Raw genomic sequence first — 27,345 nt, 5'->3', positions numbered from 1 at the left:
CTTGAGGCTCCAAGCTGCCAGCACAGAGCCCGATGCAGGGCTCGAACCCACGAACTGTAGATCATGACTGGAGCCAAAGTCAGACACTTAACTGCCTGAGTTATCCATGCACCCCTCTACTGTGTGCATTAAAAGAATTCTGTTGCACTCCAGAAAAAAATACGGTCTTTGGTAGAAAAATAGTAAGCAAAAAGAAAAATCCATAACCTCATCTTAGAGACAAACACAGACATACAAACACTAACACAAATGAGTATTCACTTTTCTCTCCCAAAGAGTGAGCACATCCTACTTTACTATTTTATCATCTGCTTTTCCACTTCAATATATCCTGAATATCTGTTCATACAACTTTATACTTTTGTACCTTTATTTTTAACAGCTGCATAATTTTCCACCCTTTGAACATTTTTTTCCTAGCTTTTAAGGTCTATAAAAGCTTTCTGACAGCATTTTAAAATGTAAAGTTGAAACAGGCATTAAAAAAACTCAGTCAATATATCAGTTCAGCAATGGGCCTTTAATATATTGTTTTTCATTTAAAAAACAAAATTCTATAATGTGACACTAAATTTCATAATGCCCTTAGATTTGCAAGTTTTATAAAATGGAGTTCAAATCCAAATTCATTTAAAAGACAGGTAACTGCTTTCAAGCAATGCATTTGTTTTAAGAGAGGAAAGGTCATTTCAAGTTTAAGACTGCCATCTAGTGCCTCCTTTCTTCCTGTTGGATGTGGGAGGCTTTCAGTTTAAGGATATTCTACAGTTAACTTTCTGGACTGGTTAACTTGGGTTTTCAATAGAGGTAACCTTTTTCAGCCTATACTTCATTCTATGGTAACAGCTGTGCCGATTAAAGAAACTGATCGCTGTCTTGGAGAAAAAGTAAGGCATAGACTTGTAATTAAAAGGCAGTCATTTATCATCCTTTGCTGACCTATGCAATTAAACATGACCCCCCAAACAAGACAAATTAACCCTTTGTGCTGAGGTAATCCCTGGAACAGATGGATCAGTAATGGGAACATATCACTCTACCGAGGTTCATGTTTAAGATGAGCAGTGTGGCATTAGAAATTCTGCTCTGGCTAGTACAGATGAAAGACTGTATCATCAGCCAGCTGAACGGCACAGATTCTGAAATCAGAGTCCCTCAGAGGCACCTGCTATAGACTAGATACTCACTGGGTGACCCAAGGCATTCCTTTGTGATTCAATGTAAAATCAATGTCCCAGCAAGATGTTAGGTGGCACTGAGCTAATGGACAAGTAAATTAACAAGGGAGGCACAGCAAAGGAGGCCTCAGCCTTATGAGCTCATTAGCCAGTTCAAATTGGAATAGTTCCAAGACACCTGGGTGGTTATGTCCACCTACCTGAATTACCATGGAAGTTTCAATTGGATACAGTTCCCTTCCATGAGTCATAAATTATTTAACTTTTACTCTGCACTGTTAAACAATTGTCATGTTCCATGCTTAAGTGGCTGCCTTCCAAATGGAGTATGAAATGACTTTGTGATAAAATTCACCGGAGTCCTAACGTATGAAAGAAGCTGTACTAGTTTAGATAAAATTCCATCTGGCAGCTCAACTGATCAAGATATTTATTTGATTTCAACAAGTCACAGACGCAGTATTAGGCAATTCTGAATGGCACTCGTATCTCTCCTCTAGAAAACACCTAGCTTATGCATGAGACAGATGAAAGGTTAAAAAACTTAAACATTTTTATATTTATTTCAGTGGATTTCAAAATCCAAATGTGCATCTTAACAAATAAAAAATGCCATATTCAGTAAGTTCTTGAAAATTATTATGTAAACTTTAACATATATAGTCAAAATAAAGAAAAACTATTTAGCTTTATTTTAAAGTAACTTGTATATTTGGGAGATGATTTTCACAAACATTTACATACTAATATCAACAATAACTTAGCTTAATTTAAATGCAATAGCTTGTGTGAATTTAACCTGGACCCCAAAGGTTGTTTTAGCAAATAAAAAACCTTTAATTTCCTAGCCTTTATCATGCAAATCTCCTCAAACAGCCTGTTGAATTCCACCTTTCTCTGGCCACTAAGGAAATGTAGAGAAAAATGTAGCCTCTTTGACTGTGAAAGGAGGTAAACGTAAATGAATAGCTAAATTTTCACATGTGTTAATATCATAAAAGAAAAACTATAAATATTTTGGGCTTTTCCATATTATAGATTTGGTATAGGTTTCAGAGTCAAAATAACACCAGCAAAAGGGATGTTATGAAGTGGTATTCTAAGAATAAAATTACAGGTTACTTCTTCTTCCAAGAGAATTCAAAAAGAAGCTAATAGAAGAAAAGAAAATGTCCCATAGCTTATACTACATAGTTGATTTAAAACGAATCCCTGAAACCAGCCTAGGGGAGGGTGAGGCATCCAAGCACAAACTCAGCCTGTATGTGAAGCCAGCAGGGAGAAGCAGGTGAACTTCCAGACCCCAGGCCTTGGGTTGGGAAAGAAGCAGGGATTCTGACGGCTTTCCAGATCCAGCTCCCAGGAGGGAAGCTTGTGTTTATGGTACAAGAACATGAGCACCTAACAGTCCCTTGGATGACCTGGGCCTTTGGGTTCTGATGGTGACACACAGCTTCATGAAAGTCACTGATAGGCAGAGAGCTCACTTGCTAATTGAGGCTAATCATCTTTTCTCCTTATTTTAGGTATGCCAGTCCAAGTGCCTTCCCCAGTGCAGTTCTGTTACATAAGAAAGGATGCAATGGATGCTTCTTCCCCTTTCCTTCCTTCCATCACCCCCTTTCTTGTGATGTATAGGAATTATGTCTATTATTACGTTTTTTCAGTATTAGTTGAATGAATGAATGAATGAATGAATGAGAGATAAATTTTAAGTGTAAACAATTTGGGTAGATTTTACATTACAATTAACTTTCAAAATAGAGAAGCATTTACGAATTTTTTAAAAATTATTATCTGTAAACCAGATGATCTTCATCTATACTTTGGAACATTTAAACAGAGAAACACTATTCATGATAGGGCTTTTTTTTTTCCTTTGAGGAATATTAAACTATATCACTGACTCTTATTTTTCTTATTTTTCTTTTTTTTAAGTTTATTTATTTATTTTGAGGGAGAGAGAGAATACCAAGCAGGCTCCACACTGTCAGCACAGAGCCCGACATGGGGGTCCATCCCACAAATTGAGCGATCATGACCTGAGCCGAGATCAAGAGTCAGACACTTAACCGACTGAGCCACCCAGGCACCCCTGTTTTTCTTATTTCTAAAAGTAACACACTCACAGCACAAATTTCGGAAAAATTGAAAAAGGGACAAAGGAAAAAAATCATACCCATTCCTAATCTAACCACCAAGAAATACACTACTACTAACATTTTGCAAACACAAAACACATACCTAGAGTCAAGAGGACACCCTTGCAGGGCATCACACCCAAAGTATCCAAGTTCCACAGATCCAGCACAGGGTCCTCCGGGGAGCCGCTTGGGCATCGGAGGACTGTTTCACCCTAAACAAAGTTAGTGGCTTCTGATCATTAATCAGACTATACTCGGTTACACTGAGAAATATAACGGTTGAAGAAATAAAAATATCCTGTGGAGTAGCCCACTTGAGAAACATAAGTAATACACTAGGGCTACTGTACAATACTTAGGCAAAATGACTGAATTACCTTAATGGATACTGTCATCAAGCCAGGACCACCAAATATATACACATCAACCAAAAGACAAGGATAAACCCATTCGAGACACTTCTCCCCTTGGGTTGCTTTAGAATCACTCCCAAGAGCTCCCACCCATTTCTCTGTTTATAGACTCTATTTGGACGACCTGCAATTCTGATTAAACCATGAATTCTCCTCACTCATGTGAGTTAAATTGCTGACTTCTACAAACAGAAGGCATTGCTCCCAAAGACTGGGAAACTATTTTATCCTAAAAAATAAGAAAGGCAATGCAAAGGAAGTTATCTTTACAATTATCATGTGCAGCAAGAGAGGCATGATCATGGAGATTCTTTAAGATAGCCTTCAGAGTGATACTATTCTCTAAATTTGGACTGAGAAGGGGAACATATTATTCATTCTCTCTCAGCATCGGTATAGATTTTTTCAAACTGTGTTCAAGGAACCAGGACCCCCACCTGGCTGGGGAGGAGACAGGGAGACTGACACTGTGGACCGTGAGTTGCCAGGTAAAATACAGGATGCCCAGTTAAATTTGTATTTCAGATAAACCACCAATAATTGCTTTAGGGACATGCAATATTTGGGACACACTCACACTAAAACTCATTGTTTATCTGAAATGCAAATTAGCCAGGCATCTTATGTGTTTTCTTATTTTGATAAATCTGGAAGCCCTGTGATGAACCCCTTCTCTACCCCCAACAAGAGCAGTCCTACTTTACATACTGGAGTTCCAGATGATCTTGTGTTTGAGAAAGTGTTCAGCTATCAAAAAAACAAAAACAAAAACAAAAACAAAAAAGCAAACTTTGAAAAGCAGTTTGCTGGGGGAATCGAGGCAACACTCTCAACTCCACTGTCTGTGGATTTCCCATCAATAAAGCGGGGTGCGTCTGGCTGTTGTGAAAATTAATTAAAGCTTGTAAAGCCCTTTGAAATTGGCATGTTCAGCCGCATATGCTACAAAATATTTATCACATGCCAGACTTCCTGAAAACATACTGATTAACAATTAGATGGCAGAAATTCTAAAATATGTTAAATCACAATTTTTATGTCACCATATTGAAGAACCACATATTGAAACACAGCAGAATCTTCCAACCTGTGAGTTTATCTCTGAAACATGAACATGCATGATTTGCTTTTAAAAGTACAGTACTTTATATTGTGATGTTTTTTTCCCCCCAGCTGAATCAGAGATTTTAAAATAGGACTTCAAGAAAACAATCAGGAAATGAAGAAAATAGTTCATCTCCTATGAGTCTATTGTCTGCTATTTCTGCTTGGTAAGGTTTTTTAAGCTTAAAAAAAAAGTTTTCCTGAAAACAAAACAGAGATACCAACACAATAAAACACATCTGGAGGCCACTTGGTGACATTCAGGGTTCTTTTTCCCCCCCAACCATTAGCTTTCAAGGAAAGTTCTTACAGTACTTAAAGTAAATGTCATAAAAGTATAACACTCATTACATAATGTTGTCTAAACACTTGAGGCTGAAATTGAAACCTGGCGGTGAAACTGAAGAGCAAATAAATTTAGATCGTACCAACATAACAATGAAAAGGCACAGTATAAATAGTTGGTAGACTGGCCCAGGTAAATGCACCATTTAAGGAGAATAGAGAGCTTTCATTCAGAAGCTCCAAGTCAGTGACAGAGAAGAAAGGATCGCAATGAAAGTTGTCAAAATTTAGATCTAGTTTCTGATTGAGATTTTATACAGGTGGCAAGAAGTGCACGAGCAAGAGCGTAATTAGTCTTAGAGCCAAACAGAAAGACTTGCAATTCAGAGTTCCATGCTTGTCTCATTTTCCTGCCTTTGCACACACTTTTGCTTCTGCCCAGGATGAGTCATTCTCCAGTTCGAATGCCACGGCCAACTCCTGTGCAGTCATTAGCATCCAGCTCAACCGTGTCCCCCTCTCTGAAGCCTTCCTTGATGAGGACTTCTGCCTTTGCCTCTGTGCCACTACTACATCTAGTACGGTTCTCTATTCCTGCCTCCACCACAAGGATGTTTCACAAGGAAGCACTGCAATGCCTTCCTTCCCTACACAACCGCGAGGTCTTTAAAGACAAGAAACCACTCCTACACAATGTTTGTATTTCCAGAGCCTAGCACAGAGCCCAGCTCACCACAGGGCTCAATAATGGTGTGTTGAAATTAAAATGATGTCCCTGAATTGAAAAAAAAGCGGGGAAATTTAGCATTCAATGATTAACATGCATTTGTAAGTGCCATCTCTCTTTATTTTCAGAGCATAGAAAAGAAAAAGGAAAGACAGAGACTATGAAAAAAGAGCTACTACCATCACTCTGAAGCAAATAAATGGTCAGGGAAAGAGGCAAAAGATGAAAGTTTCTGTATATCCGCTTAAGGAGCCAGAGCAGCAGAAACCACTGTGAACTATTCCCAAAACATCTCTGCAAAAGTGTGCCAGCTGTAACCTGGAGGGCCAGCCTCCCAACCGAGGGCATACGTGACTTTATTTCTGGCCCACCCTCTAACAGTCTGCTGAGAAGGCCCACAAAGGTGTCATTAAGAAATGGAATGCCTTCCTGCAGCCCTTTCACACACTCATTACCAGCTGATAGCGTTTGATCTTTGAGTCATGGCTCGAGTGACCCAGATTCAAACTGGTGATTATTAATGTCACATTTATATAGATAGTCCTTCCTATTAGAACAGCACTTCATAGTCATTTATGAATCTGCCAGGAGATGTGCCACGGCTCATTGCTATGTTCATCTGAACAATTCATAAACTCCATCTTCTTAGATATAACACAGATGGTTATAGGACTTCCCGGTGGGCCATTTGTAACTTTGGGTTCAGCCTAATTAGAACGTGAATGTGATCCAAGGCCCTAAGAATTTGGTTAGAAGTTACAGAGTTAATTAATCACAGTGCTATAAAAACGAACACCCAGGCCAGCAGGTAAGGCGACATACGCCAACATGTGGTGTTTCAGGTTAATACAGAAAGAGTTTCACCACTGTACTGCATATTTTTCACTAGCTTTTATTTGGGGAGTGGGGGAGATAAGAATATTACTACAGTTTCAAAGATATTAGGAATGCAACTAAACTGGGCTGTTTTTATTTTCCAGCCTCTCTACACTTCCCCAAATTAGTTCCAATTTGGTCGATGGACACACACAGGTTAAACAAAGTTATAATCACAATGTGATTACAAAAGAAAGCGAACATACTGCTTTTGCGTTCTACTTTCTAAGTTTTCCACATTTCCCATGCACAAACACAGTATACACATTTCTAATTTTTAGTATGAACATAAGAATGCCATTGTTGTAACTATGTCAGATTAACGATTTGCTCTGAATATTACTATAGTTTTAAGCTCCTCATATTAAACTATAATGTAACCTATTAAACCAAAATTTTGGTAAGGGGAAGTGTATAATTTCTCTTAGGTCTTTAAAACATAGCTATTGTTGAATGCTGAACTGGCCACACTGAATCATGAATAAGGAAACCATGTTTTAAAGTCTCACCTGGCTAAAATGAATAATTTTGAGTTCACTATTAAATAATTCTAGCCTGAGACTTAGGTAGTGATAATTAATGATTTAAAAAAATCAGCTCCTATTTATTACCAATCCTCCCTGAAGTTGCAGCCTCCAAATTCAGTATTTTAGAATTCAGAAATTTTGAGCCTAAAAGGTCATCAGGACCCTCCTTTTATAATTGAGGAAACCAAGACAAAGAGCGGATAAGAAGTCCAGAAAATTAAGTGACTTATCCAAGATCACATGCAAGTTAGTGATAGAAGAGGCTGTAATTGGGACACCTGGGTGGCCCAGGCAGTTGAGCTAAAGTCATGACTTCAGCTAAAGTCATGATCTCATGGTTAGTGGGTTGGAGCCCCGTGTTGGGCTCTGTGCTGACAGCTTGGAGCCTGGAGCCTGCTTGGGATTCTGTGTGTCCCTCTCTCTCTCTCTGCCCCTCCACTGCTCATACTCTGTCTCTCTCAAAAATAAACATTAAAAAAAATTGTTTTAAAGGAGAGGCTGTAATTATCTAAAAGCATTTAATATAGAACGAATGTAAACATCAATATTTACAAAACAATAAAACATCATCAAACAATTTTGTAGAAGTCTCAAGTGCTTGCTTATTTTCCCTCTTGCTTTTTTCTTCTTTCTTTCCACAAACTGAACTACAAACATTCATTTATTTAGGATCTGCCAAACCAAAGCTCCTTAAGAAGGTGCATCTTGAACTAACAGGCAGCTTCTTCAACAGTAAATTGGGAAAATCTCAGTTAAACCTCCACACAAAGATGCAGTAAAGGTAAATGAATTTGCAAGGCTTTGGGTATGTTGGAGGTATTAGTCTTATTAGTAGTAAAGACCCCACCCCCCACCCCAGTCAAAAGATGTAATTTCTGGACAAATAAGTGGGTTCAGCTCCTTAACAGGAGAGCTGACCCAATGCCCATTTAGCCCTGGAACCTGAGACATTAAAATAATAATTTTAAGCAACAAGGTTTCCTAGTAAGCTAGTTGAAATCACTTAGAGGATTAGCTTTTCACCTCTGGAATTTAAGTCAGATGATTTCTTGAGTGAAAGATGGCCCACTGTTACCCTTGTTTTAACATACAAGGCAACAGCACAAGTCTGTCTCAAGATACTGCCTCTATTTTTGGTAAAGGTTACAGAGTAGCTTGGATACATTATGAAGAGGTAAGTCACATAGCTTCCCTGCTGTGAATATTCAATCTTCTATTAATACGATCCATCTGCTATTTGATTACATTTCACTGGTCACTTTGTGGTAGAGGGGAGGGGAGGAGGGGTACTCTGTCAGTCTTTTCCCTCATATTCTTATCATGTTCCTCTGGCTTTATTCAGACAAGGAAGGAAACAGCTCAGAAACCTTACTTGAGCTGCAAAAACAAAACAAAACAAAATGCCCATACAAATCCAAACAACACCTAGAAAAATCTTTGTTCTGAAAATTCACACTCGGATAAAAACAAAATACTGGGTTCTCTTTGTCTTTATTTTATATATAACATTAAAGTGGTCCACAAATGCTTATCCGGTAAAATGAGGGTAGCCATTTGCTAACTTTACTATAAAATAAGAACATAAGCATAAAACTCTCTAACTCACCCAGCAATACATACTGTTAGATTGGGGAGGAGGTGCCCCAATTTGAAGCGCAGACAGCTCCCTATCTTTTTGCAGTCATTCATTCTGCAGGTGTTTATTAAGCACCTTCTATGTGCCTCTAAGATTGAGGATAAAGCAGGAGACAGCATAGAGACTACTTCATGGAACAGACAGCTATAATAACTAAGTATCTGTCTGATAGTGATAAGTGCTATGGAGAAAAGTCAGCAGGTTGAGCGGTCTCAGGAGTGCTGGGTAATGTCCGGGGCAGGCAAGGGTGCTGCCATTGTATACAGGGTGATTAGGGAAAGCTTCCCCTGTATCAGATGACTTTTGAGCAGAGACCTGAAAAGATGCAGTGAGCTATGATCCCACCTGGACAAACCTAAACTTGTCCTTTTATATTAGCTTGTCAAGTCTAGTCAAACAAGGAGATTAGCTGTGAACTGTCAGAAAAAAGTGAAACTTACAAATAATAAAGCTTTATACAATACTTTGAACCAGCTCTCAATTTATCTCCAATGATCCTTAAACCCTGTTTAGCTACAACTTAATCTTTTTCCTGACTAAAATGCCTCAGAGTATCTCTTCATATAATGGCTAAGAGAGAGAGTTTTCCAGTTACATTATGCAAACAACACAAGTAGATTAATTCAGGTAGAAATTTCCACTCTAATGTCCTGATTATTTGACTTGGCAATGGACATCCAGTAGGAAAAACTGAGCTGAGGTTAGCTGATTTTGCTACTGGTCATCCTATACAGTGAAAGGTCAAAGGAAACTGGACAGTTATCCAGCTTTTAGAATGGTGTGTTTTTAAGGTCCTTCTTTTAATTACAAATAAAACAAAACCCCACCCACAAAAACTGCAACATATAACATATAACAGCAATGTATAACAACAACAACAACAACAAAAAATAAGTAAGCTATGTAAGTATAAATTTCCTTTTTTGTTTATTTGTCTATACTATATAGGCACAGCCAGTAGTGATAATGACGGATTTTTTTTTAATTTACTTGCTATTCTACAGCAAGGGTAATAATGGATAATGATAGGAAATAATCCATTTTCAAAGACCAAATAAGAAAAAGCAAAGAAACAAAATGGCTCATAAACTCTTTTAATCAATTTCCATAAAACTATGTAACCAAGAATTTTTCAATGTTTGAAAATAAAACTTTCAGATGCATCACAGTTATTTGAGAAAAACTGAGAGCATACTTATCATATTTTATTAAGACTCTGATTTATCTAGAACAAGAAATATATATACATTTTGGATATGAGCCTCTGTATAATATGGATCTGGACAGTTTTAAAGCACTTCATATGTTATGAAATATATGATATGCATTCATGTCTGTAAAAGAATGAAAATAATTGCTGGCCATAAAAAAATAGTTATAATTAGCTAGCTTACTACACTAATAAAAAAAAATAGGAATTGGCATTTCTGTTGTTGAAAAGGACGAAGGGCTTAATCAGACACACACTTTATTAATAAACATTGTATTGGCAGGGGCACCTGAGTGGTTCAGTTGGTCGAGCCTCTGACTTTGGCTCAGGTCATGATCTCAAGGTTTGTGAGTTTGAGCCCCACACTGGGCTCCCTGTTGTCAGCTCAGAGCCTGTGTCAGATCCCCTTCCCTCTGCCCCTCCCCTGCACTCTCTTTCTCTCAAAATAAATGAACATTAAAAAAAAAATTCTCTCTCTTCCTCTGCCCCTCTTCCCTGCTTCTTCTCTCTAAATAAATAAATAAATAATAATAAAAAGACACTATATTGGTAAAAATCTATTGAAGAATTTTGACCTTTGTAATTAAAATGACCATAATTAAAATGTAATAAAATGAGATTTAAAATTGTAATGAAGTTGTAAGTTTGTTAGATGAGCTCTGAAACCTTTATAGCAATTATGGTTGGGTTATGTTTCTCAAACTGATACACATTAGAATGACCACAGAAAACTGCACATTCATTCATTCATTCATTCATTCAACACATACAGGCACCAAAAGGTAAGGACACTTAGTGTTTTTCATAAGATAAACTATTTTTTAACAGTAGGTTAATTACACTTTAAATTATCTGCTCCTTTATTTCCCAACCTCCAGATAACTTTTCAGAAGTGCCTCTGAATTTATTTTTTAAAAATAAATTATTTTTTTAAATTTCCTCTTATTGTTTACTTATTTATTAAACTGTTTTTGAATTTGCGTATAGCTGACCTACAATGTTACATTAGTTTCAGGTGTACAACTTATTCAACTTGTATATGTTATGCCACGCTTATCACAAATGTAGCTACCATCTGTTACCACACAACGCCATTATAATATCATTGACTATATTCCCTATGCTGTGCCTTTTATTCTTGCGATTTATTCATTCCATAACTGGAAGTCTGTATCTTCTATTCCCCTTCACCCATTTTGCAACCATCAGCTTGTTCTACTTAGAGATCTGATTTGTTTGCTTATTCATCTATTGTTTTTAGATTCCACATGAGTAAAATCATATGGTATTTGTCTTTCTCAGTCTGATTTATTTCACCTAGCATAATACCCTCTAGGTCCATCCATGTTGTCATAAATGGAACAATCTCATCCTTTGGCTCAGTAATATTCCATTATACTATAATATATTACATATATTATATATGTATATACATTATATGTATTATACATACACCGCATCTTCCTTATCCATTCATCTATTGATGGACACTTAGGTTGCTTCCATATCTTGGCCATTGTAAATAGTGCTGCAATAAACACAGGAGTGCATGCGTCTTTTCAAAGTGGTGTTTTGTTTTCTTTGGGTAAATAAATAGCCAATAGTAGAATTATTGGATTATATGGTGTTTCTACTTTTAATTTTTTGAGGAACCTCCATACTGTTTTCCACAATGGCTGCTAATTTACACTCCACTCCTTTTTCTCCACATCCTTGCCGACACTTGTTATTTCTGTATTTCTGAATTTATTTTTTTTAAAAAAAAATTTTTTTTTTTAACTTTTATTTATTTTTGGGACAGAGAGAGACAGAGCATGAACGGGGGAGGGGCAGAGAGAGAGGGAGACACAGAATTGGAAGCAGGCTCCAGGCTCCGAGCCATCAGCCCAGAGCCTGACGCGGGGCTCGAACTCACGGACCGTGAGATCATGACCTGAGCCGAAGTCAGAAGCTTAACCGACTGAGCCACCCAGGCGCCCCTCTGTATTTCTGAATTTAAAGCAGTAAGAGCAGTTGTTAATCTGGACCCCCGAAAATAATCGATACACTACGGGATATTCCAAAAGTCTGGACACAGAAGGAAAATGATATAGTTGTCATGTTGTTTTTCAGATGAACAATTATATCCATTGTTTTTAATTTGGAAAGGTATCTGGAATGTTGACAAAAAGCATATTGAGCATGTCATTTTGGAACGTAATATTACATTTTCAAAAAGTTTCCTGACTTTCTCGGCTCTCTCTATTTGTCATATGCCAGGCCATGTTAGGTAGGCATTGGGTATGCAATGGTGAGCAGACATGGTCCCTCCCTCACATTAATTACCAGTAGTATTTACAAGAGCAGAACATAGACCATCCTGAAGCTGGGCTACCGCGGTATCTATAAATTTTTGACAGCAACATGAGGAATAAACATAGAGGTGAAGGAAGGAGGGAGAAAGGAAAGAAGGAAAGAAAAGCAGTTCAGCTTAGTAGGATTAGAAACAAAATTTTAGAACTAGAAGGAAATCTTAGAGATCATCTGATTTAGTGGCTCTTAACCACAGCTGCGCATCGAATTACCTACGAACCCTTTTCAGGCTAAATGTGCAAGACCACACTCAAAACCTCCTGCCTTAAAATCTTTGTGTATTTGTATTTTGAAAAAGCTGCAAAGACATTTATGATTCAAACCTTTGGTTAATATGTACTGATCCAGCCTAATTCCCTCACTTAAATATGAGGAAACTGAGGCCCAGAGAGGTTGAGAGGCCTCCCCAAAATCACACAGCTATATTACAGTCTAATTTTCCTGATTTTCAGAAAGAGACTGGAGAAAAGCTGTCTTTTTTGCATTATTATACCACATCACTATTGTCTATTCCTTTTTTTTTTTTTTTTTTTTAATTTATTTTTGGGACAGAGAGAGACATAGCATGAACAGGGGAGGGGCAGAGAGAGAGGGAGACACAGAATCGGAAACAGGCTCCAGGCTCCGAGCCATCAGCCCAGAGCCTGACGCGGGGCTCGAACTCACGGACCGCGAGATTGTGACCTGGCTGCAGTCGGACGCTTAACCGACTGCGCCACCCAGGCGCCCCTCCTTTTTTTTTTTTTTTTTTTTTTTTAAATGTTTATTTATTTTGAGAGACAGAGAGTGTGAGCCAGGGAGGGACAGAGAGAGAGAGACAGTTTCTGAAGCAGGCTCCAGGCTCTGAGCTGTCAGCACAGAACCTGACACAGGGCTCAAACCCACGAACTATGAAATCATGACCTGAGCCAAATAGGACGCTTAACTGAATGAGCCACCCAGGCACCCTAGCACTATTCTTGAAGCTCTGCTCAAGAAGAGACAGGATAAACTGACCAGTACTTGCCAAAAGTTACTGAACCAAAGTAAAAAGCCAGTGTCAACGGGCAAGACAAACATATAAATAGCAAAAGACCCATCATACACCATAGCAAGCTGGTTGCTTCCTCCTTAAACATCCAAGTCAAGCTAGTTTAAAACATTCTCAAATAAATATCATTATTCCTATCAGTTTCTCATGTCAGCACTGCAATGAATAATAATTTTGGGTTTCACAGATAAGGACGGGGAGAAGAGAGTGATTTTTCTGGTTTATTCCTTAAAATTCAGAAGGTCAAAAAAAAATTTCTAACACCTCAATATGAAGAAAGACTGGTCTGCCTTTAACATGTTTGGCAGTACTTAAGGACATGTTTTTGGCTATTAGCCTGGCAAGCTGTTTAAGCTTATAGAAGGCCCACAAAGGAAACTTACATGATTACGTTAACTAAACACAAACATCTTCTCTGTATATTTTATTCCCTCCCTTCACATTCACAAAAACATAAGGGCCAAAGCACTTTAGAATTAGGTGAGGGGAGCAAGTTATTTATCACTTCAGCTCCTTTCTCAAGGCTCGCGTAAATAAGAACTAAGGAACTCAATGAAATTATTCATGTGATCCTTGCAATTAACAAGGCTAAGCATCAGAAAGCAGTTCAAAATTTGTAGGAAGCATATGGATTTTCTTACAAGAAACATCTGTGATTCTCTAAGGTACTTCAGACCTCACTTTATCTCTTTCTAAAAATTATGTAACATGCACATCCTCCAAGCTCCGAACACACTTATTACATAGTCACAGAAGAATTTAAAATGCCGTCTTTTTTTTTTTTGACGCACATTAGAATAAGTGTTTCAACACTGGAGCACTAAGCAGTCTTTGCACATAAAATCTAACCGTTCCCTAAATTGTTTGGAAGTGATGTTTTAAAACAAAACAAAATGCCACACTAGCTCTTTTTCAGATCCTAACTAAGGACCTTAGATTATCCAAGCATGTAAATAACATAGTTGGCAATATCAATTACGGTTAACAAGTCCTGAGTGTCTTCAGGAGATTACCATATTATTTGCTTATCAGTGAGATAAAAGGAAAAAAAAAAAAAGATCTGCAAATGCTTTTGGTGAAACTGTAACATGGTTTAAATCAGTTTACTATTTTTAGACTGAAAGAGTGGTATATATGCACTTGTATTTGTGTGTGTGTGTGTGTGTGTGTGTCCAGAAGACAGCATTTTAACTAGGGCAGAGGAGATGGCCAATATAGAAAAGGGTTTTAATAGACTTTCTATTTCAACCATGGTTACTGTGGGCTTTGTCACTATAGCAATGGGCCCTGGTGGGGCATGTATCTGGCAGGCTGGGGTGCTCAGCTGATAAAGCAACATAAACCTCATTTTACCTCGAGCTGAGCAAATTTCCTCTAAAAAGGAAATTTTTAGAATTAAAATTAATTGCAAGACAGTGTTTCAAGGATAAAGGAGAAGTCTAAGCATCAGTCGGAGGGCACTTCTTCACAAGACACTGCTATATGAAATCGAACCTCACACTTTCTCCTAGATTGTATCAAACGCCTTCACTATCGTTCGTTAATGGTAGTACCTTGGATTTAGGCAGTAGCCTCCAGGATCTCAATGATTCCTAGCAGCCTGGGTTAATTTCAGCTGTCTCTACAGGGGCTACATGAAACATGGCATTTACAAATTTGGATTATACAGCACTATTTATTACACTATGGAAGATTTCCAAAAATGCCAGAAGAGATGTTGGCATTTATGCAAGTCAACTACTGTTCAACCCAAAGAAGCACTATATTCTATAGGATGTTTTTGCCAGGATTGAAAGAGCCTATGTGAAAACACCTTAATAAGGACCATCTTAGCACCTCAGTTATTGGATACCCTCTAGCTCTAGGTGTTACATTTCAAATGGGCCAACAAACTATCCTGGAAACAGAACCCTCCCCGCCCCCGCCGCCCGGGTGCTATAACCAATCGCTTCACTCCAAGTCCTGAGAGTGTATATTTTCTTATTTTCAGATTTAATAAGTCAGGTATATCTGGTAGCTATTAAAAGATTGAAACCACTACTGTTTTAAAAGGTTTCAGTGTTCAGAAATTTCAACCCCACAGAGGGGGCAGATCTGGAGGGCCTGGTTGCTGCAGAATGGTGGAATTATTTGCTGGTCTCCCCCCTTACCGCCCCCCCCCCCACCGCCCCCACCACTCCTTTAAAGAATATTCTTATTGACCTCTCTACTCTTTTAATGTATTTTTAACACATGATCATGGGCTCACAAAAGTAAAATAGAAAAATCTGAAGACAGTATGTCAAATAGTCTCCAGTGACCTAAAAAGATAATTTAAGTTTCCCCACAAGGGGATTTTTTTTTTTTTTATGTTTATTTAATTTTGAGAAAGAGAGAGACAGTGGGAGCAGGGGAGGGCAGAGAGAGAGGGAGACACAGAATCTGAAGCAGGCTCCAGGCTCTTAACTGTCAGCACAGAACCCGGTGCAGGGCTCAAGCTCACGAAGAGATCATGACCTGAACCGGTCAGAGGCTTAACCGACTGAGCCACCCAGGTGCCCCTACAAAGATAATTAGAATGATATTTGGCTAAAGAAGAAAGGGGCGGGGAAACCTGAAAACATTAGCTACTTACAGTATGTGATCAGATAACCTCTTCCCTTCTTATTCTTTGGGGAAATCCAAACTACTGTACAATGTTTCTTTAAAATTTCCTTTAATGAAAAGTTCAGTTATGCTTGCTCAAAGCAAAGGGCCATCCTACAAACCAGGACCAATATTGTATCTTGTTAAGTGGTGGCTACTTTATATCAGACTTTTTTTTTAAGGCAACAAAAATGGGGGGGGGGAGGTGGTTATAAAAAACTTCACAGGAAACCAAATAGCCTTTATTTAAATTAAAAGCAATCACAGCCTGATTCTTGGAACATGCTTCGAAATGCTTTTTGGCATGCAGCTGCTACATGCCGCCAATATTGTGTGTAATTGGAAACATTTCAAACAGAATTGTTACCAAAGTCAAAGACCATAATTGCGAGCTGTGGGATCTGCCTCGGATAAAAGAAGGGCAGCTGAGTGAGAGCACACTGCACTGAGTCGTCTACTTACCGGTCTGCATCTGACTGCAATATTTCCACCGTATTATTGACAAATCTTTCTTTCCAGAGACCCAATGAGAAAAGAAGGAAACAGAGAAGCATACACAAAGCAAAAGCTGGGGAATGCTATAAATCAGCAATTGGGTCAAAACTCTTAGAAGTATATGACTTCAGTTCTAGAACAACTGAAATAACACAGCCCTTTTTTTTTTTTCCTGAAGTGCAATCCACTAGAAATGAAAGGCACCTCTCCCAAGAGTTGACCCCAAATCTACCAGTGAGAAAAATACAACTGCAGTTTAATTGGTCAGAGGGATCACTTAGGACCAAACTTACAGAAGGCGGGTGGGAAGTTAAGTAAAGTTAAGTGGGACAGGGGTTGGGGGGATGGGGGATGGGGGATAGGGGTGGGGGATTGGGGGTGTGGTTGGGGGAAAGTTAGGTAAGGTAAATGAAAGCTGTTTGCTAGTTTACAGCTTTAAGTTTCAAAATGTTTACGCTGGCATCCGCCTTGCTGACATTTTTATTTGTATTTTAAATTTAAAATCTCTCTTTATAAGGAAATGAAGCTGGAAAGGTCTAATCCCTTCAGGATGGGCAATCACTCTTGTTCCTAGAGAGGTCCCTTCAAAAGTGACCAAAATGCATTTGGAATTTAGTCTAAACAAGTGAACAACACAGAAACACAGGAGGAATTATTCCATTTTCTTTGAGAGGTCTGATCCCCTCTAGTAACTGGAAATAGTGCCAGTGGACCACGGGCTCAGGACTGGTTCTTGGAAAAATCGTGTCATTCTGGCACACAGGGAAGTGATCCGATTATTCTGTCATATCTCCGCGCCAGAAGCGTCATGACATCAGCATGCTCCAACTTGGAATGTATGCCTCTTCCCACCATCCCTCCTTCGGGAGAGAGGGGAATGAGGGAAACATGGGCTTAGCTGGATCCCCCATTTCCACTGCTCCAAGCGTTCCTTCACCAACACACATGCAGTTACCCTCCTTGACTTCAGTTCAGCACAGCTGCAAACTGAGTGTGGTCTTGTGTTACGGGGTGGTGGTGGGAGCTGAGGGGGTACACTTGTGTCTATGGGAGATGGTGAAGTCCAGAAGTGGGGGGACTGCTGTGGTTCCGGGTGCCATCTCTGTCCCCGTACCCTGCTCTGGAGCGCTGGCCCCACATGCTGCCCGAGGTTTCGAGGAACTGCAACAATACGGGACTTGGCACCTAGATTATTGGACTTTCTTCTTCCAGTGTGTTTGCTCTCACGACAGCCTTCCAAAGATGTTAGTGCACAAAATGAAAATGCTTTGTTCTGTGACCAAAAGAAAAAGCCGTAAGGGTCCCTTAAAACACCAACCAACCAACCAACCAACCAAGAAATCCAATTCATTCACTTTCTTAACACCTCTTTATTATGGAATAATTACATGTGGCTATAAACAAATTGAATATTCTCACACTAATAAGAGTTAAACAATTGATATTATTTTACAAAAAGTGAGGGGAAAAGAGAGAGAGAGCTATCTTTCCAACAGGAAGGAGTCTATCCTGGTCAAGTGGCATCCTTAACATTTCTATGCACAGATGAGAATCACTTTGACTTTTTAAATTACTTCCCTTCTTTAAAAGGAAAAATCTATTCTTTATGAACTACTTTAACCAGAAAACTGACTGCAATTAACTAGAATACTGGTAATGGTAATTTTTTCTGAAAATCATTTCCCATAATATTGGAAAATACAAACTACAGGTTTAGGCCATTAAGAGTTACTTAATTACTGGAAGGTCATTTTTAAAGATTCTCCTTCCATTCCATGAATAATTTGAACATCCCTCATAATATTCAACTCTGTGTTTTGCTTTCAAGGAATTATCAAAGTTTTTAGAAAAATTATTTTATAATGCCACTTTTTAAAACTTAGATTTCAGCTTAATTTTTCAAATCCTTCATTAAAGAAACCTCAAATTTTAACTTTTTCTTTTGTGTCTTTTCAGAATTATCACAGGAGAGGATATTAGTAGCAATCAGACTTTTACCCACATCTGACTCTAAACTTAATAGTTTAGCTATTAACCCTACAAGGTTTTTTTTTTCTTCCCAGCTGATATTAGATTTTATTTGCATGACCAAAGCTGACTCATTGCAATCTCCTTTATTACAGAGACAAATGGTGGTTCCATGGAAGTTGATTATAAAAACATGATAAACTTTTTAAGTTTCATTGGTATTGTTAGCAGAACTGATTGAATCTGTCACTTTAGTAAAATATATAACTTTTCTTAAAAAAAACAAACAAACCTGTAAACCAACAGGATCACACAGTGACAAATCAACAGTAAGTACCAAATTAAGGATGGAAAAATTAATTTACTAAACCCATTTGCTCACATCAATATGGCTACCTCTATGTACCATCCAGCTCTTCCCTCCTCCTTTCCTCCTCTCTTCCCCTCCCTCCCTTGATCCTTCCCTTCCCTCCTTCTTTCCTTCCTTCCTAGATTTATTCACAAGAATGAGTCACTATTGTTAGCCATGACTTATTAAAACAGATTTTCGAGTCCATCAGCAAGCGTGCTGACTCTTAACTGTGGGTAATGTCCATTTGTTTCCAGAACCTTTAGTTTTAATATGTAGAACACATGCATTGTTAACCTTTAAATCCTCTGTATAAACATTTCTGGAAGGGCTTGTAAAATATCTCCTTCTGTGTTTCCTGACTGGCCAGTTGATGGCAGTTAGAAACCCCCCCCTGGTACCAGCAGGTGCTGTATTTTGCTTTCTTCGGGCTCCAGCTGGGTTACAATGACAGATTCCTGTCCCAGGCCAAACCAGCCACCTAGGCTAGGACCCCACTGGAGGCAACCCGAACCAGGCCCCACCAGACAGCAAGATAAATGGCTGCTGTTTAAGTTTAAAATCCCTTGGTGGGAGTAAATATTGTTCCAGGGAAAAAGGCTTGACAAATATTGCGTCATCCTTCCAGAGCTGTCTTGATTAAAGCAGAATCTTTGGATTAAGTTGGTGCTCAATTCAAAATGTATCTATCTTGCTGTCATGGGATTTCCCCCCCTTCCTAGAGTCTGAAAACACATATTGTTGAGGATGGTCAAACAAGACTGCCGCCTCCCCAAGGGGCTGCAGTCCACTCTTGATAATAGAAGGCGGCTGAACACTGACACTTTGCTGAGGAGAATGGAGACAGCAAAGGCTTAGTGGGAAAAGGCCAGTTGTCACCTAAGTGACAGGCAACAGCTGAGCTCACACATCTGGAGCCGGACCAGGGCAAACATCCAGCAACCCTTGCTGGTCTACACCTTGGGCTTGTCTGAAGGGAGAGCAGAAGTTCCCCTTCCTCCAAAAGTACATTAAAAAATAATCTGAGGGTGAAGCACGTCAATTATGTAACACCAGCTGCACACACAGCTGATTAAAATGAAGAGAGAGGGACACGAAACTGTAAGGCATGCTCACGTTCGATTTTGTTAGGTACAAAGCGTCCTGCATCAAATCCATTCTAAAAGTCACATACACATGCATGCTTTTTACAGCACAGATGCATGTGAACCTCTCCGGAGAGGCCACATCTTTCCAGGGGCTTTTTTCCTTTTAGGCAGGTTCCCAGGCTGCGCTCTTCACCTTGTTCATGGCCGCACTTGCCTCCCATACTCTTTAGAAAATCAGCAATCGAACACCTTTGGGTTCTGACTCTGAATCGCCCTCAGGCAGGCTGGAACTCAGTGCGGTGCCATCCGTATGTCGTTCTTCAGGCTCCTGAAGACAATCTGTGGGCAATTACCCCCAAGGCCCCCCAGATAATATGGCACTGCCGATGGTCACTGGCGATGTCGTTTGTTTTTCTTAGAGGGCAATGAAATTTTAACAGCTTTCTGCTGCATCCCGAGTCCCGGCCCTGCTAATAATTAACATGCCCAGTTTCTCCAACTTTTTTTCTGCCGAAAAGGGAGGAAGACGCTCCCATTCTTTTCCAGGGACGTGCTACCTTCAGAAAATACCTTTGTCGAAGATGGGGGTGGGGGGCGCGGGGGAGCCGAAGCACCCCTGCCGAAAAGCAACCGGCCCTTCCCGCAGAGCCTTGGGAGGGAATCATCACCCTCCCTCCGGACGCCAGTAGGTGACAGGAGATCCCAAGCGGCGGACACACGCCGACGGACCCTCGCCTCCCTGCGCCCCTCATCGCCCCGACTCTGGGGCCACTGAACGGGTTTCCACGTAGGAGAGAATCAGGGGAAGAGTTGGTAGTGATGCAGCAAACCGGAGCCATGCGGACAGCCTATCTGAAGCCCTGTCGGTGCTGCAACCTAGTATCTGCTTTCACTGTCTACACAGCCCAACAAGCAGATTATGCCCTTCTCCCTTGCTGTCTGCTCTGCCGGCCCAGCCTGGATGTCACAGCACAGCACCCCCCCCCCCAACCTCCCGCAGTGACCCCCTGGGTGCCTAGCCCTTCCCGTCCGGCGCTCGCCCCCCACTGCCGCGCCGCAGCCCCTCTGCAGAGCCGGCGGGAGCCGGGCTGCCACTCACCCCGCGCGAGGCAGAGAGCGGTCGGCTGGACGGTCCTCCGCGCCGCGGCAGGTCTGCGGTGCTGCGGTCCGCGGCGTCAGGGGTGGGCGAGGGCGGGCAGCCAGCGAACCATCCAGAGAGCCCGGCAAGTCGCCGCGCCGGCCGCGGGGCCCCTCGGGGAAGTCAGCGCAGGCGGCGCGCGGCGGGCATGTTCCGGGGCGCGCTGTCGGGCGGCGGCGGCGGCGGCCGCGGAAGGCGGCGCTCGCAGCGGGCTGCAGGCAGAGTGCGCTCCGACTCCGGAGCCCCGCGCCGCGGCGCCGCCGCGCACCCCGCCCTCGGCCTCCGGGGCCCGGCGGGAGCGAAAACGCGGAGCGCGGACGCCGCCGCGGGATCCAGGCCGCTCGGCGCGCACCCACGCGCGCCCCGGCTCGGTCCCGAGCGGCGAGGTCGGTGCCCGGCTCCGGAGGGCGCGCGGGCGCGGGGCGGCGCGGCCGGGAGTGCGTGCGGCTGGGCGGGCGGCGAGCTGGGCAGGACCCGCTGGGCGAGCAGCCGGCGGCGCGGAGCTGGGGGCGGGTAAGCTGCGAGATGAAGTTCACCCTGGCGCAGCCCAGGTTCTCAAGTGCAGCTCGCTCTTCTCCTCCGCCCCGCCCCCGATTTTATGCTCCCTCCCCCTTTTTTTAAACCAACAATCCTGATGGATTGAAAGACAGGAAGGGGTGACGCGGGGGAAAAGACAAACCCAATTTCCTCTGATCAAACGGTTTGGGGATTGCCTATTTGGGTCTCTCTTCACTTGGCGTGTGTGCTGGGGAAAGGGGTAGTTAATTAAACTCTTAGATTCCTTCCGGCGCGCCTCGCCTCGCCTCGCTGGGGACCCCCTTGGACTCGATCCTATCTCGTGTAATCCTGCAGGCTGGGCTGCCTGGGCCTGGGAGCAAGAAGCCGAATATTCAGCCTCTAGTTTTTTCCCTTCCCCTCCTCGACGGTCCTAGCATCTCAAAGAAATTCCCCAAGTGTGGGTGGCTCATGTGAGAACCTGAGCTCACCCCAATGTCCAGAGCCTGACCCAAGTTAGCGCGTCTTACTTTAGAGCCGTTTTCAGAGTATTAATTTGATCACGAGGATCATTTTTTCATTGGCCAACTACTCTCCAGGTTTTCTCTCTGCCCGATTCCCAGGGTTGGGCTCTCAGGCACTTTCTCCCAGGATGTACTAGGCCTGTTTGCAAGTTCTTCCCTGACATTTGTGTCCCCTTAGAACCTCTCACCATTTCCAGTTCCAGATCAGTGGAGTCACACACCCATGTGGGTACGATTTCCCCCGAGGTTGAAAAGGGCAGACTCCATGGCAGCTGCTAACCCCCAACTTGACAGGTGTCTCTGCAAAGCTGGATTTTGTTGATCTCTCAACCCCTGTCACAACCCTCTAGGATACTGTATCATCTTCCAGGAAGACGAAGATGTGTGTGGTGTGTGTGTGTGTGTGTGTGCGCGCGCACGCGCACGCGGGGGGGGGGGGTTGTAAGAAGCATTTTTATTCCTTTAAGAAAAATCAAAATTGCCAATTTCAGAATTTTTCAGAGCACCGAGTCTCCTGGATTTTCATTGGAAGTGAAGCAAGGGACAACTCAGCAAAAATAGAGCCGATGAAAAAGAGGATGTAAGGAAATAACATCTAAAGGCAAAGGGAGGAGGAAATGGTACAAATCTAGGGAAAGGTTTCGCCTTGGCACTGTGCTCTGTAATTCCAAGTCTGACTCACATCTCCTGCACTACAGAAACTGTCTCCCTTCTAGATACACAGGATGAGTTTCTAATTCTTTGAGCACAGATCACTCAGGAAACAAGGCTGTTGCTTTTGAAATAACTCCACTTGCTTGTGGTGTTTTTAACTGATGGGAATCTGAAGGGAAACAACCTAGGCTTTCTTGCCCCTCGGCATTTTATTGGAGTTAGCTTTTAAGTTATGTCTGTTTATCTTGCCATGGTTACAAATGCTTCTATTAAGCTATAAACTTTTAGCTTCTCTCTAACCTCCAGAACTGCCCAAGAAGACTGACAAGGTGATTTGTTTCACCCATGGAGGTAGTAAAATTAGTACTTTTAGAGGCAGAGAGTCCACTCTCTTTGCTAGTATCTGTGGGTGTCTATCTGTCTATTGTCTCAATCAAGACCTTCACATGAAAGCACTTTCCCAACCAAATGAGTGATGCAGGAGAATAGAATCCATGGAGGATGGAGCAGAGAATGTGTCACTCATATTGTGGCATCTTCACGAGAAAGTCCTTTTCAGTGGACCAGCAGGCATTTGTAGCAGGCAGAATTGGGTATGTAGAAGCTCATGGAGAGAATATTTGTAATGCCTGCACTTGGACTTCCCCACTAATTGGGGGAAATGCTACTTTCTTATGCTAAGAGATGAATCTGTTATCAGAGGACTTATAACTCTATGATGACTCCACAAAGGTGTTGTTTACTTGAGCATCAAACATGTTGGGCATCCAGGGCATCCACAACTGTTCCCTCCAGAGGCTTACTTCCTCTCCAGACAGTGTGTCGGGCAGCATATTTTGGATTCAATGAAAATGTGAATGCTTGGTCTTCAACCAGGACTCTCCTAACACTACTTTGGACACTGCATGTGGTGATTTGTCATCAGAGAAATCTGAATTCAAATCCCAGCCCCGCTGCCCACCAAATGCAGCCCGGGAAATGCAGTTAATCTTGAGGTGATTCTTAGTTTCTTCATTTGCAAATGAGGAGAGTAATAACTACCTCAGAGAACTTTAGGGGAGGATTGAATGCTAGGTGTGCAGAAAAGACTCAATAGATGGAAAGTTTGTATAACGCCACAGCCACTCTTCTCTACACTAGGGTCCGTGAAAAATCCTACAAGTAGGAAAAAAAGCATTTTAAAACTTAATAGAAAAAAGCATTCTTCATTGTGGAGTATTGGGTTGCTTCTGGGTCTTTTGTATTACTGGTGTTACTTTCTTTGCCTTTACAAACCAACATGGTACCATACCCTTTATAAGCAAATAAATTCACTTAGGGAATGTTTACTTTTCTTTTACAGCCTTGATAACAAACGGATCTTTTTTTTTAAGTTTATATATTTTTTTGAGAGAGAGAAAGAGAGAGAGACAGAACACACACACGGGGAGAGGCAGAGAGAGGGGGACAGAGGATCCGAAGCAGGCTCCAGGTTGTCAGCACAGAGCCCGATGTGGGGCTCGAACTCATGAACCACGAGATCAGGACCTGAGCTGAAGTCGGATGCTTAACTGACTGAGCCACCCAGGCACCCCACAACTGTATTTTTAAAATGATAGCTTGATGCATTAAACTGTGTCCTCCAGAGATTCATCCATTGAAGTGCTCACCTCTAGTACCTCAGTATGTAATCTGGTTTGGAGGTACAGTCTTTGTAGAGATAATCAGGTTAAAATGAGGTCAGTAGGGTGAGCCCTGATCCAATATGACTGGAGTCCTTATCACAAGGGGAGATTTGGAAACAGACATGCACACAGGGAGACCACCAGGTGAATATGGAATGGAGGCAAAGTTAAAGGTGATGCATCTGCAAACCAAGAGATCACCAGAAGCTAGATGAGACACATGGAACAGATTCTTTCTCACAGCCCTCAGAGGAACCAAGCCCTGCTGACACTGTGATCTCAGACTTCTAGCCCCCAGAACTATGCTACAATAAATTCCTGTTGTTTAAGGCACCCAGTTTGTGGGGTGTTGTTATGGCAGCCTCAGCAAATGAATGCAATATGCAACCAAGTCATGCCATGGAATATCTCTCGGCTCACAGAAGAGTGCTATCACGCGAAGATGAAAAGTTCTCGACAGCTTAGGCCCCAAGCTCGGACCTTAAAAAAGCAAGAACCGGACAGTGTTGGCAGGCTCTGTTTGGTTCCCAGGTCTGTTTGATTCCTAGGCTTTGCTTGGTCCCTGTTCCCTGTGTTTGCCCACAACTGGGACTCCTTTCCGTGACCTGAAGACTCAGCTCCACTCAGTGTTTCCAGGGCAAACCAGTTTTGACTCTTTAATGAAGGTCATAGGCTGGGGCGCCTGGGTGGCTCAGACGGTTGAGCGTCCGACTACGGCTCAGGTCATGATCTCGCAGTTTGTCAGTTTGAGCCCCGTGTCGGACTCTGTGCTGACAGCTCAGAGCCTGGAGCCTGCTTTGGATTCTGTGTCTCTCCATCTCTCGGCCTCTCCCCTGCTCAGGCTCTGTGTCTCTCTGTCTCTCAATAATAAATAAACGTTAAAAAAAAATTTAATGAAGGTCATAGGCTTAGCTGTAAGGCATGTTCCCCTGCTAGAAATTCTACATAGGTTTCCTAGGTTGAGTACACCCTCCTGTATTAGCCTAAAAGATCCCTCATATTTGTACTCTATCTCTCTAGTTATTTTCCTACCGGTCCCCACCCTTGTTTGCTCTAAGCATATTAAAGTATTTACAATTCTTCAAAAGCATTAAGCTATTTTATGCCTCTGTGCTTTGAACATACCTAGAATGTTACCCACTGATAACTGCCCTCTTTAATAGCTAACTCCTGCTTAGCCTTTAAAATTCAACTGAAGCATTACCTTCTTGATTGTCCATCCATATGCATATTGTTTTGTCTGTCTAGCATCTATTTCTCCTTTGCAATGCCCAGATTTTCTTTGGAGAACCATTTTCGCCCATTGCGATGCCTATGGTTGCCTTGGGGACTCACCCCTGGCTTTGTTGTTTGGATTGTGTGACTAAGACTGGAAAATTAGGGGCCTGGATCCTCCTAATCAAAAGATTGGTCCAGGGATGGGCATATGATCCAGGATAGATCCTGGGATCTTGCAGGAACTTTTAGGAGTTTGACAACAACAAAGTCAACAAATACTTATTGAGCATTTATATAATAGTGACCTCTTTGCTGGAAATTTAATAATAAACCAAACAGACAAAGTTTTTATCCCAATCGCTCTTCTTTGAGCCCCTGGATCAAACCTTGCCTGAAAACAAACTACCACTGAGTTTTTCAGATTAAATTGATATTTTGTTGTTGTCTTTGAAGCCAGTTTGGGGTTTAAGTGACTTGCAAATTAAAGAATACTAACTGGTACATTCCCTTCACCATTTAGATGCTACCTTTCTCTGTTCAACTTTCTACTCTTTTATCACATCATTTGTTTATTTGATTAATTATACCTGATCTTATTCCAAAAAGAGTTAAGCCCACTTACAATTAAGCAACAATAACATATGGCAAGTGAACTTGAAATTGTAATTTGAAAGTAAGTATGAAATGAGAAACAGAAATGAGACAAATTTATAAAATGAATTCCATAAAGAGTGGCACACAATTTAGCTTTCAGGTTTCTAGCAGCCAATATAACAAGGGTATCATAATTCTTACACAATTGAAAATGTGTCTAAGATAAAATACTCCTTTTAGGAGAAGCAGAACTATTGCTAACTCAAAGAGCAGGAGGAAGCACCCAGAGCAGGTCATCATGAATAAGGCTCTAGAAAAATGATGTACAGTATCCTCAACAACATCCTCACAGAGTACATGACAATGTGTTTCTTGGGGCTGTTGGTGAGAGCATCTGTCAATTCGTGTCTCAGAAAATTCATTTTTTTCAGAAAGAGTAATTTAATTCACTTCACTTTGTGACAGGCACTTCACAGAGTATATGACAATCACAAGGAAGTTGGTAGTCCAGAGTGTTCTGGTAGGGCACAGCAGAGGTAAGCCACATAGCTGGAGGGGATAGAGGTAGGGTCAGGGAAGGCTTCCTGGGAGAAGAGGCACCTGAAAGGTGAACTACCTAGGGAAAGGTGTGTGTGTGTGTGTGTGTGTGTGTGTGTGTGTGTGTGTCCATGGTCAACCAATTTAGTTAGAGGGAACATCATGTGTAAAAGTGAGGGTGTGGTGGATCTGAGAAACTGAAAGATGTCCAGTCTGGCCGCAGTTTGGGGGACAAGGGGAGAGCAGTGATGGAGGCGTGGATGAGCCTGGGGAGACGGGCAGAGGCTGCGTCATGAAGAAGCTTTGGTGGCGGAGGCTGGTGAGTTCAGTTTTGGGTATCAAGAGAAGGTAACCCTCCAAACTGACTAAGAAGCCAAAGATCTAGGAATGAGCGAGGGAGGACGTGGTGTGAAAGAATTCAAGAGCAGAGGGCATTTCAAGAGCAGAGTAGTACCTAGCCTCTTCTGCTAAATTTCAGACCACCCAGAACAAACTGTGCTCCATGAAGCCCTAA

General features: G+C 41.5%; 1 protein-coding gene across 2 annotated transcripts in view; it reads right to left on the bottom strand.

Annotated features, from left to right (window-relative positions):
- The window catches only part of PRICKLE1 (prickle planar cell polarity protein 1), a 117,817-nt gene extending 96,597 nt beyond the window's left edge, over nt 1–21,220 (bottom strand). Inside the window, exon 1 of one of the 2 annotated variants that reach the window (XM_019452487.2) lies at nt 21,107–21,220. The gene's annotated coding sequence lies outside the window, so the exon portion shown is untranslated. The remainder of the gene's footprint in view (nt 1–21,106) is intronic. The other variant, XM_019452493.2, reaches the window with a different exon arrangement.
- Nucleotides 21,221–27,345: the final 6,125 nt, after the last annotated feature.

The sequence above is a fragment of the Panthera pardus genome, unplaced genomic scaffold (assembly GCF_024362965.1).
Source record: "Panthera pardus isolate Hobbes unplaced genomic scaffold, ASM2436296v1 HiC_scaffold_6, whole genome shotgun sequence".
Classification (NCBI taxonomy): domain Eukaryota; kingdom Metazoa; phylum Chordata; class Mammalia; order Carnivora; family Felidae; genus Panthera; species Panthera pardus.
Note: the sequence above shows the minus strand (reverse complement) of the source record. Positions and strands in the feature narration are given on the sequence as shown.